The sequence below is a fragment of the Prosopis cineraria genome, unplaced genomic scaffold (assembly GCF_029017545.1).
Source record: "Prosopis cineraria cultivar Desert tree isolate PC_DT_omini unplaced genomic scaffold, ASM2901754v1 PC6, whole genome shotgun sequence".
In the NCBI taxonomy this organism is placed as follows: domain Eukaryota; kingdom Viridiplantae; phylum Streptophyta; class Magnoliopsida; order Fabales; family Fabaceae; genus Prosopis; species Prosopis cineraria.
Window position 1 is genome coordinate 9,593,227 of NW_026555337.1, and position 15,446 is coordinate 9,608,672.

The 15,446-nt window shown below is 29.7% G+C and overlaps 1 pseudogene; it reads left to right on the forward strand.

Annotated features, from left to right (window-relative positions):
* Nucleotides 1–1,343: 1,343 nt before the first annotated feature.
* Nucleotides 1,344–6,102, forward strand: LOC129314692 (probable beta-1,3-galactosyltransferase 14; annotated as a pseudogene).
* The last annotated feature ends 9,344 nt before the right edge of the window (nt 6,103–15,446 follow it).

Genomic DNA, 15,446 nt, shown 5'->3' on the forward strand with positions numbered 1-15,446 from the left:
CTCTACCCTTCACTATTTTGTACTCTAACTAAACGGATCAAATGGCATAAATACACTAACCAACCTACTATGTTCAAAATAGGAGGAGAAACATGACTCAAAGAATCTTAGAGCAATGAGATTATTTAAATAGATGAGGCAGATATACTTACTAATGGGAAGAACACGTTTCCGATGTTATACCCTGAGATGGTGACTCCAATGTCGCCTTTAAATGCACTACCAGTGTCGCTTGAACAATTCTCCACTTCACTGACGCCAACCGCTTCTAACTTTGCTGCATCTTTTGTCGTCGAAAAGGATATACTTAAGGATTCAATGATATACAATTGTGCGAACGATAGTCATTTGGTTTAGGGTCTCCCTTTTTTTTTTTTTTTTTTTTTTTCACAAGGGCGATCTAGTCATTTAGAGGGACAAATTAATGCCACCGAAGGACCTCATATCAGAATCTCTCCCAAGTCCTTTTGAGCAAACTGCATTCTGGTGGAGTCTCTTTTTAGCAATTTTCCCAAAATATTATTGGGACAAAAATCAATTTTTTGTAAATGATTAAAATTCTACTCAATCTATTCCCAAGTGTATGACCTATATTTTTATCCTATTTATAAGATTTCAATTTCTTTTGTCTGCATCATTAATTATTTTTTCTTCAAACTATCCCTATTTATTACATTAATTTTTTCATTACAAAACACAGTACCATACTAACTTAATGGGAGGGGTATTCAGAGAAAACCATTACAGAAATTTTGATATATTAATCGCGAATTAACATCTTAACTTATTTTTCAAATATTTGTGAATTAGGACACGAAGGAGTGATAAATTAAGAAACTAATCTAAAATTTTGTAAAATTATAATGTTATATTATCAATAAGTCATGCATAATATAATTTATTTTAGACCCCATACAAAACAGAGACTCCCATTCTAGCCAACCCATGGTGAATTGGCACAGTGGAGCATATTTTCGCTTGCAAATCACGCCTCTCATGATTCATATAGTGGAGTCAAAGATCATACCATTTAAAGGTTTTAGACCTTATTTTATGGATCAAACATAAATAAATGAACTCGATGTCGGCAAATAATTTTCATCTTCCTTGTTTGGTTGGTTTTTTTTTTTTTTTTGCTCAAGTTTGAATTTTGTTTTTGTGAGGTTCATACGTCCTAGTATTCTACCTAAGATCTTTCATGCAGCCCATTAAGGTCCATCAGACTCGAACTATAAAATAATGGGCCATGTGGCCCAGGATGAAAGAGGATCCAAGGCCCATTTAACTAACTGTCAATAACGGATATTGGAACTTTCTAGTTCATCAATTCCTTAACGCCAACGCAAATTCTTCCTTCCTTGTCTCTTTCAGTTCAGTAGCTTCACTTCACATGTGCCATGTATCAAATCTCCCGTTGGCACCTCTCGCTCATCCTCATCGCCTCATAGACCCTGGTCCTCTTCTGGGGCTCATATGAGTCATGCCTTTCTCCCCCAAGTCCTTCCATGGCCGTACACCTCATTTGGCGCCTCGTAGATCCGCGCTTCTTCTAATCTCGTCCCTCTTCATCGCCGTCTCAGGTTTTGTTTTTGGAATCACCGCCTTTCTAAGGCCAATTAAGGGGTATAAATGCTTGGATAGCCACCCCAGATCGATTCGAGTGGTTTGGGAAGACGGTGGTGGAGGCGCCGGCGGTGTCAGCGATGGGAATGGTGGGCCTGGAAGTAGACGTAAAGTTATGGGGTTTGTGGGCATCCAGACTGGGTTCGGATCTGCAGGTAGGCGTCAAGCGTTGAGGAAGACTTGGATGCCTCCGGATCGGCAAGGGCTCGAACGGTATAATATCGATCCTTCTTCGAGTTGGAATTTCATATTTTTCCTGTTGTATTCGGATCTCACCATAAATACACTCCTCTTAGCCGAGGGGTTTTAAGCAAAATGGATTTTGTGAATCTTACAAAAATAACTTTTTCCTCTTTTTAAATTTCTCCTTTTTCATGGTCTTAGCAAATGTCATTGGTTGCATGTTATTTGAAAATTTCACTCGTTCTATGTTCTTTTCTGTATTATATGTCCTAATATAGAGTCTATTCAGCATCTAGATATTGTACCACGCAGTGCGCGCGTATATGGCTTGTAAAGTGGATTTGTTTGTTCTGTTAGCGAATCTTATTGTTAAACTGTTAGTATGCACAACTGCTGTACCATTTCCCTACTTTCTTTTCTTTTTGGGGGATGAGGGGTTGAATTTGATGTGATATTGTGTGATTCATCGAATTTTAACTCCTGCATGTGCACAGTTGTGCTTTTTGCTTAAATGGGCTTGTTTGTGGCTTGGATGTTTTAATGGTATCTACACTCAGCAGACAGTATGCATGTAGCGTTAAAGTGCACTGAGTATTATGGTGTGGTTTGGATGTTTTGATGGAATCTACGCTTGAAAAACTGTCAATTCGTTTTTTTGTCCTCAGTAGCCCGGTAGCGAGCTTATCTTGAACTTTTCAGCTTAGAAAGTCTCCAGCAAGCTTGGGCTGACAAAAGCTAATGTTCACTTTCTTCTGTGAAATAGAAAGTTTATCAGTTAGTTTACACGGATTTATTAATAGGCTATTGGTTGCAGTTTGGAGGAAGCCACTGGCTTAGCTTTTAGGTTTATCATCGGTAGAACAAATGACAAATCGAAGATGTTAGAACTACAGAGGGAAGTAGCAGAATATGATGATTTCATTCAACTGGATTTTGAAGAGGAGTACAGTAAGCTTCCATACAAAACGTTAGTGTTTGTAATATTTGGATGAATGTCTTTCATGCCTGTAGGAAGTTGCTAAGTTGCTTTTTTTTTTTTTTTTTTTTGCAGTTTAGCTTTCTTCAAAGCTGCGTATGCACTCTTTAAAGCTGATTTTTATGTCAAAGCTGATGATGATATATATTTGAGGCCAGGTGATTAGATTTTACAAGGCTTGTCTTCAATGCATCTAAGAACTTTCTCTGAAGTTTGGCCTTTTCTCCTGATAATTTTTTTTTTTGGTCAATTTCAATTTATTGCCAGATCGTCTTTCATTACTAATTGCGAAAGAGCGAAATCACCCTCAGACTTACATAGGATGCATGAAAAAGGGCCCTGTTATCAAGGACCCAAAACTCAAATGGTTAGTTCTGTTCTCACTATATCTTTATGTTGTAAAAAACGCTTATAGTTCACATGTTTTTGCGTGCAACTGCGCTTACCATGACATGGGATAAGTATATTGAACTCTCCATTGTAGCTCGATGATGCTGATTGCTTAGAAAGAAGCATGGATTACAAATATTGATTACTACAATACTATTAAGAGATTTAATACTTCTTGTCATTAACTACCTCGATATTCATCGTTTGTCAACTGTCTTATCCTGGTCACAACCTTTTACAAAGAACTATATAAACTTTTAAGGCATTGCAGCTTATCAACTGTGCTATATATATTGCCACTTCACTACAGTGACATTAGGGGTTTCAATCATGAACAGCGCTCTCGCTTATCTTGGGCTTTATTTTACTGATAAAATCTTGCAGGCATGAGCCTTTATCTTATTTGCTTGGAACTGAGTACTTTCTTCATTCATATGGACCTATATATGCTCTTTCTGCTGATGTTGTTGCTAGCTTGGTTGCTCTAAAGAATGACAGGTAAGTTTAACTGTCTTCACAACTTGATCCTTTAGCAACTTTACCTACTTCAGTAGTATTATGATTCATAAAATATGAATGATCAATTATAGTATGCTTTTTAAGCGAATTTATTGTCGGAAGTAACACTTGATGCTCTCATGATGTTTGGGCATGCCAACTTCGGTAATTTTTGTACTGATCCACCATGTGAACCATCTGCTATCAGCTATTCTCAAGTTAATATCTATAACATATATATGAGTTGGAAGAGATAACCCTGTTGTCTCTTGGTCCTTAATTATGATTATAATTTGAATTTGTATAGAGCGTTATGCTATATAATTGCTTTATTCTCCTCACATCGCTCCCATCAATTTATCATTGATAAGCAGATTTATTTCTTTCTATTTTTTTTTCATATTAAATTTTATACTCTCTAAGGACTAGTTTTATGAGGTCTCTCAATACAAAGGGCTGAGGCTGATGTAGACATTATGTAATACCTTCCCCCTTATTGATATTATCATGAGGTTAATCAGTTTTCTAATCTAAATCACAGTTTCCGGATGTTCAGCAATGAGGATGTTACTATTGGAGCATGGATGCTCGCAATGAACGTGAAGCATGAAATAATAAGGAGCTGTGTGCTTCAGACTGTACGCCCACATTCATTGCTGTGTTGGATATTCCAAAGTGTTCAGGTTGGTTTTTCTCCTCCCACAAAAATGTTATTGAATCTGGTTCAAGGAGTTTGTGCTGTAGACATGTGATATTAATATGTAGAGTTGGGAATAAGGGCAAGGCTTCGAGGGCTGAGCTTGGAGGTCTTGCTTAAATAAGGGTTTAGGCTTAAAAAATTTGTGATTTTTTGGAAAATTTGGCTTTTAGGCCCAACCTTGAAAAAAGGGCTCGCCCTCAAGCAACCTTCCAAGCCCTGTTTCCCAAAAGATCGATAATTTTTTAAATATTATGTTGTCAAAATAATTCATATTGGTTCTTTTGTCATTTATTTTACCAAGATATTGAATATTAATTTCTTAAACATGATTACTTTATAAGGTTTATTTTTTAGTTTTGATTAATGTTTTACTCTATGATACACAAGTGTTTGTATTTATTGGATTTGATAAAGTTGATCTAGGTTAAAAAATTTTATCTTCATTTTAAAACTTGATTAAGATTTCATATTTGTATATGCATTTATTTATTTTATTAATTTTTTTAAAAAATAAAATGGGCTTATAGGTTTGGGCTTGAGCCCCTCAAATAAAAGCCAAGCTTTAGAAATCAACCATTTTTTGAAGAACTGTGCCTAGCCCTTATGTGTCTACCCCAACTTAACTGATGGACTTCTTGGCTGTTGTTTCTGAGTTCTAACAGATAAAGACTCCAACTTTTTCAGTTGTTTCAGGGCATCTTTCTTTATCATGTAAACCAAAACTTTCTTAGGAGTTTCATGTAAGCTAGAAAGCATGGTTGACAGAGAACAAAGACATGTTATTTTTTACCTTGACTCAGACAAAGACATGAGCCAAGAAACAGCTATGGATACCATGATATAACAAAATTTGAAGTGTTCTTAGCTTAAAATTTCTTGACATGTCACAGGAAACAGATATGGACACAAAAATACGGCAAACTTAAACGTGGTAAATTTATGTTATGCCTAATTCAAAAGTGAGCATGTGTTAATAATAGGTAGGCCGCTTCTAAAGTTCGTAGGTGCAAAAGAAAATGGTCCATGTTTTTTTATAATGATCTGGCATGGCGTTGAGACTTGAAATATGTTTTCGCCATGTGCATTTGTTTTTCTCTGGCTGATGTGATTTTAAATGCATATTAATTCCATGTGTGATATTCTTTTACTTGCTGTATTTAGTGATTTTGTGTTGTGACATGTAGTGAAAACCAAAGGAAAAGAAAATTATTAAAATCTGGGTACTTTTTTTCCCTGTAGGGCTGTGTAATCCAGAACAGAAAATGTTGGAACTCCATCAGAAGGAGAGCTGCTCGAAGAGCCCAACTCTGGTACCTGATGAATAGCATCTGTACATGTACTTACAAGATTGAAAGTAAGCTTAGATGGTACTTAAAGAGCCCAGATCTGCTACCATGATCATCATTTTCCGTCCATTGATTTTTTTTTCCCCTTGCTTCTGGAGAAGGAAGATAATTGATGTATTCTTTTTCAATTTTTCTTGCTTCTCTCATGTCCTTTTTTCCCCTTATTTTTGGAGGGAAATGGTTGATATGGGAGATGGGAGTTCTAAAAGGAAGATTTTGTTTGTTGAGCATAGAAAATAGATGGACTGACAGTGGCAACAGATTATCTGATCATCCATTTGTTTCCACTAATTTTGTTTCCATTTGAATATCATTCTTTTTTTACAGATATATATTATTTACTTTGTGACATACTTTCAATGAGATGGAGTTAATATTGGCCTTTAGTTCTAAGTAAAGAGGTTGTGGGCTTTGGTCAATGCTTTAATTGTATTTGAGGGTTTGTTGGATGCTCAATTTCTCCACTTCATGAATGGTTAAGGACCCTTCAATTAGTTGGACTATTGTTTTTTGGTCCTCTTATGGATTATGCTTTTAATTCTCTAATTTTATATAAAATTTTATTTTTAATTTTTAATTTTATAAAACGTTTTTTTGAGTCTTCTAACCTAACACCGTCAGTTAAAAATAATTATTCTTCATATCAATTCTATTAATATTTAAAAAGATAAAATTAATATGTCAATATTTAAAAATATTTTATTAATATTTAAAAATTTAATATGATTTTTTGTTGTTGATAAAACTAACAGTGAACAAAAAAATTAAAAATATATTTTATAAAATTAAAGAATTAAGGTGAAATATTTTATGAAGATAAAAGACTCGATGTATGTTCTTGTTTTATTTTTTTTAATTAAAAATGTGTGTCGTTTGCGGTAGAGCTGTGCAAAAGTCTTACAGTCCTGTCTGGTTCAGTCTAACCCGAGATGGTCTCAATCTTGTTTGGTCTGTATAGTCACTGGTCCTTCAGGACCAAAAAGACTAAAAAGATCAGACTATTTTTTCGGGTTGGACTGGACAAGAGACTAGGCATCCGGACCACTTGGTCCAGTCCAGTCCTATTAATTTTTTTATTATAATTATAATTAATTTATTTTTGACAAATGTTTAAAGTGTAATTGATGCTAAGGAGATGATTGTATAAAGATTTATTAAGTTTGTTTCTAAATTGTTATTGTAATATAGTGTTGTTGAATTTTGTTGAGTACTGTTTTCGTTAAAGTTATAAATTTAAATAATTTAGACTATAACAGAAATATTTTTTTTCTTATTGTTAGAAATTATTATGGATTTATTATTATTATAAGTGTTTTTACTATCTTAATTGAGTTTATTATGTTGGAATGGATTATTGCCTCTCATAGAATAAAAAGAGGAAAAAAAAGCTAAGTGAGTACTGGACTGACAGGACCAGTCTCCCAATCCTATGGACCAAGTCCGGTCCTGTTAATCTTCGGGTTATCACTGGACAAGACTGGACTACGGGTTGCCTAATTCAGTCTTTTTCATGAAAGAGACCGGATTTCGGGTTAGGGTGAAGTCCAGTACCGTCCTGTCTTTTGTGCAGCCCTAGTTTGCGGTAAGCTTTTCTAATCCGCAAAGGCCACTGAAGGCAGATAATGATGTCTGAGGAACTAAGTGTGGGCTCATTTTGGCCAATATATAAATTTAAATTGGGAGTCTTTAATACTTCTTTGTATAAATTTATAAGATATTTTTAAAGGAGATTTAACATCTTAAAACATAAAACATGTTAAAAAAATAAAATTTTATTTATGATATTTTTTTAACATTATTTTTATTGTAAAATATGTTTAATGAGCTTTATTGGTATAAGTAATTTTATACAAAAGTGTCTTATAAATGGGGACATAGAAAGTATAAGACAAATTTAAATAATGCCACATTTATTAAAAAATGATAGTTATATCATTAAAATTGTTTAAAAAATGTAACCTTTTAATTTTGTTCTTCTTTAAAATTAATAACTATAACATCTAGTTAAAAAATTAATAACCATAATAAATTTATATATGATAATTCAAACCATAATAAATAGGGAGAATCGCTCTCAAGAGAATTATTTATAGATAAAAAATAATAATAAGTCACCATTTGAGAATAAAAAAGGTCAATGTTACTATTTTAACAGTAAATAATTTCATATTAATCATTTTCTATGAATAATTCTCCTAGGATGACTTTGAATATAATTCATCCTAATAAATAAGGGATAAAATTAGGGGGAAAGCTTTCAAAATTTACCTTATTTTAAGGATTGGAGGGATTAATTCTTTAAAAATTTTTACTACTTATGTATTATAAACTCTTGTTTTGTTATTGTTGATTTTTTATTTTTATTTAAAAAAAAAAAGATTAGAGGGAGTAGTTTATCGTGTTGTAGATTTCCGGAATGCTTAAAAGCCATGGGCCATTGTGCATAATGGACCCATCATATCATCAATCATCCAATGAGCCCCATTCACTTTGCTCAATCCAAATCTAGATAAGATAATTATGCAATATATATATTGCAAAAATGAAGTGCGGGTATTAAGACCCTTGATTGTAAAGGTAAAAAATCATGCACGTTACATTTTTTGTGACTTTTTACTTAAGCTTAAATATTCTAGTTTCATACATGTCGCAATTATCTTGTTTAGTAGCAAATTGTCTAATGTTCAATATTATCAACTAATCCAAATTTGAATTAAATTGTGATGAGAAAAAAATTTTATAACATGATATTTTTCCCCCTCAGTTCCAATTATCTTTCACAGCAATAGATGATTTCACGAACGACCAACGTAACATCAAGTGTCGTTACCTGGCATGATAATGAATTCTTTTTCATCTTTGTTTTCCACATACCAAAAACTTGATCAAATTATGAATATATGATTTCAATTTGAAATTATTTAAAATCTCATAAAAGTATATTTATGAAAAATGAAAGTTCTAAGACAAAATGATAGGCATTAGAAATAAGACCTTTGTGAATGTTACTTGTCATCCTTTGCATCTTATTTCCAGTGATAAAAATGCTCCTAAATAAGAGACATCATCTTTGTCGTTTTTTTCATTTATTCAAGCATAGTCAAAGTCTAAATAATACTGCTTTTCACTGATATTTTTTAAAATAAATAGATACCCAAACACAGTAAACGTGACTAATATAAAATATATTGATATAAAAGTCTGCCCATAATATTTTGATTGATGGGAAAGAATTCGATTTCGTTTAAATAATGTTAAGGATTTGGATACTATGGATGAAAGCAAATAAAATTATAAAAACGACTCCCAATCAAATTTGTTAATACTTACATTTGATTTAATAGTACCCAATATCAAATGATTATATAAAAATTTGCAAGAAGTGCGCCAAACAATTTATAAGTTGTGAACGACAAAACTTATTTTGGGCTTCGTATAAATGTTCCATGATTCTAGTCTTATGTACACTTCAATTACAAAAAGAAAAAAGAATATATTAAAAAAAAGTAAAACCAAATTCTTATTATTACTTTTCACCACACGACCTTTAAAAATTAAAAGTGATGTTTTGATGATCTCTTCTCTTCTGTTTTTGCCACATTGCATCACAATAGACTTACACGGAATGGAATAAAGTCGTAATCTTTGATGTTGGGAACGCAAATGATGATGAGTATGAAACTTATCTTGCACATTAATAAAATATTTACATTAACAGTAATGTTTAATCTTATATCATTATCAGTTATACTTTTTTAAAAAATAAAAAAATAATAATTATATTTTAAAAGATTAAAATATTTTATATATTTTTTAATATTTAATTTTTTAAATAATATTTTATATTTTTAAATAAAGAAAGTAACACTCTAAAATTTTTTACAAATTGAGCAATGGAATTGAAAAAAAAAAAAAAAGAAGAAGAAGGTGGCTGTAGATAAAAAGTTAGAAAGGTGGAAGCAATGATTAAAAAAGTGGTGGCTTAGTTTGACAAATGATGTATCATTTATCACAATCACTTCTAAGGAATCTCACTCACTTTATCAAAGCTTCATTGTCGTTGTTGTTACAGTGAATTCCTTGTTATACGGAATTTGAAGAACAAGTTGCTATATTTTATGAAAAATGTAGTTTATCAAAATTTATATATCAAAATTTGTCCCTATCAAAATATTTTTTTATTTTAATTTCTAAAAGTTAACTATCAATAAAAATAAAAAATAGAATATAAAATATACATACTATTGATAAAATAAAAAAATAGAATATTCAAATCAAATTTATATTGAATTATACATGTTATAAATTATGACGATAATTAGTGATATTCTTGAAAGACTGCTTCATTTTTCTTTATTTTCTATTTCTTCCTCCTTTCAACTTAAACATGGATACAATCTCTGAAAATTCAGTTCATTGAATTAAATCAAATAAATGATGAAGGAATGTATAAAAATGTCAAACATCATGTAATTTTTGAAAAATAATGACACATTTGTAGGCACATGTGATATGTAAGAGATCATTGACTTTTGCTAATTGGCATGGATTATAAGCAGTGACACTGGTAACGTAAAGCAAGGCAAATTGCCCAAGAATATGGCTTAAATGTATTATAATCTAAAAATGATTGGATCTAGTGAAAAAAAAAAGTCAAAATGTTAATTTTAAACATGTTTATTCAATGAAATCAAGATATGTAGATTTTAATGTGTTAGTAATGTTAATAACATGAATTTTTTATATAAATAATTTAGGATTAATGAATATCTTAGATCCTAAATTATTGTATGAATAGTATCATAAATCTTGAATTTTTGAAATGTGTAAAAATTCTTATTAATTTTTAAATTTCAAGCACTTGAAACCTTATTGTTAATTTAGAGAAAACGATGGTTATTTTTATAGTCATGAGGCCTAATTGCATGTTGATGTAGTCTTGACCTTTAAAATTAATGACTGTTTTCTATAACTTAACGATGGGATTTCAAGTACTCAAAATGTAAAAATTGAGGTGAGTTTTTACACGTCTTAAAAGTTTAGGGTTTATAATACTTTTCACGCAATAGTTTATAGCTTACAAGGCTCATTAACTGAATAATCTATAAAATATATACATATTTTGATTTAATTGAAAATAATCATCTTACGTATATGAGGTTAAGTATATAAGTTTTTTTCAAAATTTCATTAGAAGAGCCATACCATGTAAACTTGATTATGCTGGAATGAAAATCTACCTATGGTGATTCTAAATACTCAATCAATTAATATTATAAGATACTTTTTAACATAATCACACTTCTAATAAATTAATTAATTATCTTTAAAATCAAACACTCTTTTAATATTTATCTTTATTTTATTGGGCATCTTAACTAAAAAACTTTAATAATTACATCCCATAATTAAAAATATTTTTTAAAAAATATCATTAATTACATCTTAAAAAACCCAACACACCTTTTATTTTTTAATATATCTCACACTAGAATGTGTGTGTATATACTAATATATTATAATGGAGGGAGTAGTAAATATTTAATATTTGTTGACAAAAAGAAAAGAAAAGGAGGAGAGGAGAGTGCGGCGAGGTTGATGCGTGGACAAGGACAAATTAAGAAGCGGACAGAAATCATAAACATTTGATTCAGCATGCATCTTATTCAATGGAATGTTTCATCATAAACTGTTGAACTTACGAATTCGGCATCATCATATACACTCCGTCTGTTAAAAATATAAAACATTAATTAATTTTTACTTTTTAATAAAATAATTATTTATTTTTAAATTAATTTTATCTTTTTATATTTATCTCTATAATAAATATAAAGTCATTATCAATAAGGATACTTTAAAAAAAAGTCAATAATTATATTTTCAAAGACTAAAAATATCTTACATTTTTTAATATTTAACTTCTTAAAAAATGTGTTATATTTTTTAATAGAAGAAGTGTGTGTGTGTGTATATATTTTAGGCCAAAATTTGGCCGGATTTTAAACCCATATTTTCTTTAGTATATGAAGATGTTAGGAATGGTTAAGTGTGCATGAAACACAAATAATAAATAATAATAGTTTTTATAATAAAATTCTAATTTTTATATTAAAATAAAAGAAAAACACTTTCTCCAATCCTTATTATTTGACATTTTAAACTACTTTACTAAAATTAAGAAATGAATGTTAACTCAATAAATACTGTGCTTTAAAATGAAAAACATCCAACCTTGCCCCTGTTAAAAATAAGAAGAGAGATACATAATATATATATACATGAACTATAACATTAAAGCTATAACAGGGGTAAGATAAAATTAGAAAATGATAATAAATAATTCTTTATATGTTTTATATTAAGGATAAAAAAAATTCTAAAATATGTCTTATAATGAGGAGTAAATATCAGTTAATAATTAATAAGCAAAACGCACAATAAAGATTAGATAAACTAGAATGAAATAAAAAAAATACTTTTATTGTCTAGCCAAGTGACAGGAGATCAGAAATGTGTGGAGCAGAAAATGGAAAACAAAATTTTTCCAAAGGCAAAATGATTATGGCTCCCTTTTTTTTTCCTGCTGGAGAAAAGAACTTATGAATTATAACCAGTTATCATTTTCAATTACAGTGATTATCGTACTTCACCCACTATATCCAATTCCATCATTCCAATGATCACAAGTGTACAGTATTATGATGGAACAATAGAGAGAACCTGTTTTTTTTTTTCTGAATTTAATATTACTTATTAATTTGAATTTCAGTAACTTGAATATTTTTATTTTTTATGCATTTAATTTAATAAGACACCGAACGAGTCTTGTGAACGAAAAGGATTGGGAGTACAAAACATACACAAATTATAATTGGATTAATTATCTAACAAGTCTCCCGGTGGTTAAGCTAGACACTTCATACATATACTAAAAATCAAAACAATTATTGTACGCTAATTACAAACAAAAACAACGTTTGAGTAGTTTGCACGAAATCTTATGTTAAACCACCACTGTAATTGTAAATGTACCCAACAACATTACATACAGGACTTATATTATTGAAACACACTACCAACGACCCTCCAAACATGTTTATTTGGCATCTCAATTATTTGAGCCTTATAATTTGTTGCTTCCCTCAGTTTCACTTAATTATTTGTTTCATGCATATTAGTACTCAAGTTGGTGGACCCAAAATTTGAAGTGTATGTATATGTTTTTTTTTTATTGCTTGCGTCCGTGTTATTCTAAGCTTGCCTCACATCTAAGCAAGAAGACTTAACGAAGACTCCAACTAATTCAGATCAAGTATTTGTAAAATCCTTTGGAATGGCGGGCTCTACCATCAAGTTTTAATGCTACATTATTACGGGGTTCAAATTCGAAACCATTAATTAAATTGAAACAACTTTTTGAGATATATATATTTGTTAAAGCGTTAAAATAAATATTGTCAAATATTAAGGGCAACTAATACAATACTAAGATCCTTTTTATTTAGAAAATGATGGGCATGGACAGTGTATTTAGAGAGAAATAAAAGGAGAATATATAATTAAAGGAAACACAAAACCTAATATTAATTATTAAATATGTTGTTCTCATAGATAATTCCAGTCTTATGTGTTATTGTTTTCGGCCAAATGTACTCTACACTTTCTCTTTTTAAATCCAAAAGCATTTATAAATACACATACTCCCTCTGTTATAAATTATGTATATGTATCTGCTCATGCACTCATGTTTATAAATATATCACTAGATTCTCAATTATCCTTTTGGATGACTATGTGAGTGTACGTGTAACCATCAAATGACGTTTCAATTTATAAATATACCGCACTGGTAAATTTTAGTCTTCGTGCATGGTAACTCTCCTAGGTGGCTTAACTTGGAAGTACTTAAGTTTAAATGTTAGTATTGAAAATTGTTAGATTATTTAAGTTTGAATAGCCTTGAGTTAATTGGGAAGTTCGGCCCATATTGAATAAAATTAAATTTAATAACTAATAGACAATGAAGAAGAATGACTCGTGAACTTAAAATTTTGACATTTTAAATTAGGATGTGATGTTATTATACTATTCTTACCCATTTATTTTCTCTTTTGTTTTTGAGATCTTTTGATGAGAGCTATTAATTAAAAAGCATGCTAGATACACTAATGATGAGTTACTTCTGTTCTTATAAGAATATATAAAGAACCATAAGAATTAGTATAAATCATTATGCGATATAAAATTTATAAGAAATTGCATAATTATTCACAAGTTATATATAACGAGGTTCATCTGATATTTTATGCTATAAATGTTTGCTTGTAAACAGGATTAAATTAGCTTTTGCTTCTATAGTCTTGGTGATATGCGAATTTTTTGAGGTAAATGTGGCAGCTTGGAGCACATATTAAATAAATTAAATGAAATAAATAGACGACATGCATAAAAGTGTCAAAGATCATAGAAATATTATATATATATATATATAAATGTCTAGGCTACTTAAATAACTTGTTCAAATATTTGCTCGTATAATTTGTGCCTGTTACCTATATCTTCCAAATGCAATCATTCTAAGAAATTAACAAAAAGTAGTGCCCTCTCTGTTTAAAACTATAAAGTATTTTTTAAGGAGTTGAATGTTCAAAAATGTAAAATATATTTAATCTTTTGTGATATAATCATTATTTTTTTTAAAGTATCCCTATTGATGATGACTTTATATTTATTATAGGGTATTTAATAAAGATAAATATAAAAAGATAAGGTTAGTTAGGTAGTAGGTAACTATTTTATTGAGGAGTGAGATTCGATTAAAAAAATCTTACATTTTTAAACGAAGAAAATAATTAATGACACAGGAGAGAAAAGTTGGGGGGGGAGAAAAGTGGAGGAAAAACATTTTTCCCTGCTTGGCTATGAAGAGAAGAGTGAGGGGAGAAAAGAAGTGAGAGAAAAATAACACATGAGACCTACATATTTTTATCTCTAACTTTTCTCTCCAGATATAAGAGTATTTTTAGAGAGAAAATCTCATTTTCAAATTTACTCATCAATTTTTTCATTGTTGTCCTTTGTTTCCCTTTATTTTTATCATAATATTTATAGTGTAGTTATATTTTGATCATGAACTTTTATTAAACAAGTAGTATATTTGATTTTTGGACTAATTAAATAAATACTAATTCTAAATTTTCAGTTAAGTACTTTATATTTAGTTATAGTTTCAAATTTTAAAATTATTATATATTTAATAATTTAATAAATAAAATTTTAAACTGGATAAAATAATTTTTTGTCAATATTGAATAAAATAATTTTTAATAATATTTTTGTTCATTCAATAATGTATAATAATTTTTATTATATATAATATATTAAAATATTAAATTTTATTATATAAATATTTTTATAGATAATAATGTTATTGTTGTTTGTATAAAATTAATAATTTTTCTTTCTTTCTAATTTTCTCTCTCAGCCAAGTATAATGAAAGAAAATTGCATTTCTTTCATTTTTTCTCCCCTTCATTTTTTTCCACAAGCCAAACACAGCTGTAAATTCTATTATGTGAAAGACAGGTTAACGGCTAGTACTAATTAACATCAATTATTGTAATCAGTAACTTGGTTCCAAAAAGCAAGGCAAATTACCCAAGAACATAGCTTAATTACGTAATTACTCACAAAAATTAAAAAATAAATAAAAAAGAGCGAGTTTAAC